Here is a 2,270-nt window from a genome sequence, read left to right as displayed (position 1 = left end):
GCATAGGGTCGCTATGAGTCGGAAATGACTCGATGGCGCATAACAACAACAGCATGCTTTCCCAGGAACCTCAGAGGATTTTATAGACTGTTTCATGTATTAAGGAAAATAACTCTTCATTTTAGCTTTATAAAATTTAGTGAGTGTTGATGAGTGAGGGAGTAGTTGATCATCAGAAAACAGAAATATATTGAGATTAAATTTGCTTTGTGGTATGGATAGATACTAATCTTTCTAGAATTTTTCTGCTTTCAGCCAAGATCCGTCTGATTACAGCAATGACACAGCTTGTTCCGCATCCTTTTCTATATTTAGGTTGAATTTCTGGTATTTCTCTGTTTATGACTTATTACAGTCAATTTCAAATTGGTTGTAAGATTTTTTTTTTTGAGTGTGGATCTAATGACATGGTTTAATAATTTCCGAGTTCTGTGGGACAATCTTATTTGGAATGGGCACAAATATGAATTTATTCCAGTTATTTTCAGATTTCTTGACCTTAGAACAACTCAGTTGGTATTCTGTCAAACCTGGAGTCATTTGGCTGAAAGCAGAGAAACTGAAAAAGAAGTCTATTTCTATTTTATTGATTGTGTAAAGGCATTAATTTGTGTAGATCATAACAAATTATGGATAGCATTGTGAAGAATATAAATTTCCGAGTACTGAATTGTGCTCTTGCAAAACCTCTAAGTAGACCAAGAAGAGTAATTCGAACAGAATAAAGGGTTATTGCACAGTTTAAAATCAAGAAACTATGTCTAACTGCTATATCCATTTTTACCATACTAATGACATCCATTTCTTAAACAACATGCCTCTGGAAACTCTATGAATGATATAAACTCTATGATGATAGTTACAGAAAAGCTTCAGACTTTTTGTTTCCAGGGTTACTACGAGTCATGCTAGACTTGATGGCAATCAACAGAAACAACAACAATGTATGATTAGGAAATAACCTGAGATGTTCTCCTATGTGGAAAAGAAAGTGACATTAGGATTGCAGAAAAACTTAACAACCTGTGCTACACAGATGACCTAAACTTGTCTACAGAAAAGGAAGACTATAGCTTTCCGTATGGATTGTATCTCAACATAAATAAAACAATTCTCACAATTTAGCCATAAGTAACATCATGGAAAAACTAAGACAAAACTTAAGTTTTCAAAGATTTCCTTTTATTTGAATACATACAACTCATGGGAAGAGCAGTCAAGATATTAAAGGAAGGTGCATTAGCATAATCTGCTGCTAAGAACCCAGTTAAATGTTAAAGATCAAGGAAAAAAAGCTAAAGAAATATTTACACACAGTAAGAATGATAATATAATGTTTACCAGTGAGAGTAAGGGGCAATAGAAAATTAATTAGTAGATAATGAACACGTATTAATGTGGCTGAAGAGAAAAAGAATAGGAAATAAGTAGACAATCAGATACTGTGTAAATTGTATTTATAATTACAACTGTAGAAGAAAACTGTAATAGAACAAAATATACATTGGTAACTGAAAAGAAGGAATATACTTTTTAAACTTTCACTCAAATTACAATAAATTTTAAAATGTTCTTTTAAAAAAAGTCACTTCCAAAACTAAAGTGCATTTGATTCAAGTTAAGATATTTTCAGTTGTTTCACATACACATGAAAATTGTACAATAAGTTAGAAAATAAAGAAAGGTAGATGTCTTTGAATCATGATGTTATTTAGCAAAGAATATTGAATAGACCATTGACCTCAAAAAGAAAAAAGAAATAAAACCACCAAACAACATATCTGTCTTCTAAGTGCAGCAAGAATGTTGCTTAAACCAAAGATAAGACTTAGTCTCACATATATCGGGCATGTTATCAGAAGTAGAAAGACTTTGGAAAAAGACACTATGGTTGGTGAAGTATAAAGTCAGTGAAAAAGATAAAGACCTCCAAGGAATGGACTGGCAAAGCATTTACAACATGGATTTAAGCATGGTGGAGATTATGAGTACTGCAGAGTACCAGGTAACACATGGTTCCCTTCTATGTACTGTTGGTATGAGTCAGAGCTGCCTTAATTGCATCTAACAACAAACACAAGATAGGTATGAATGAAAATATTTGTATAAAAGTTGTATATGCATGTTAAGATAAAAATTGTAGGCACTAGGTTGCAACACCCCCATGATACATCTTGAAGGATATGTACGTGTACAGCCAAGAACAATCAATAAGAGTGCATCTGAATTCCAAAATCAATCTCCATAATAGTCTATGTGTTTCCTACTGC

The sequence above is a fragment of the Elephantulus edwardii genome, unplaced genomic scaffold (genome assembly GCF_000299155.1).
Source record: "Elephantulus edwardii isolate Elephantulus edwardi_28Jun2011 unplaced genomic scaffold, EleEdw1.0 scaffold00256, whole genome shotgun sequence".
Lineage (NCBI taxonomy): Eukaryota > Metazoa > Chordata > Mammalia > Macroscelidea > Macroscelididae > Elephantulus > Elephantulus edwardii.
This window is presented reverse-complemented; position numbering follows the sequence as displayed.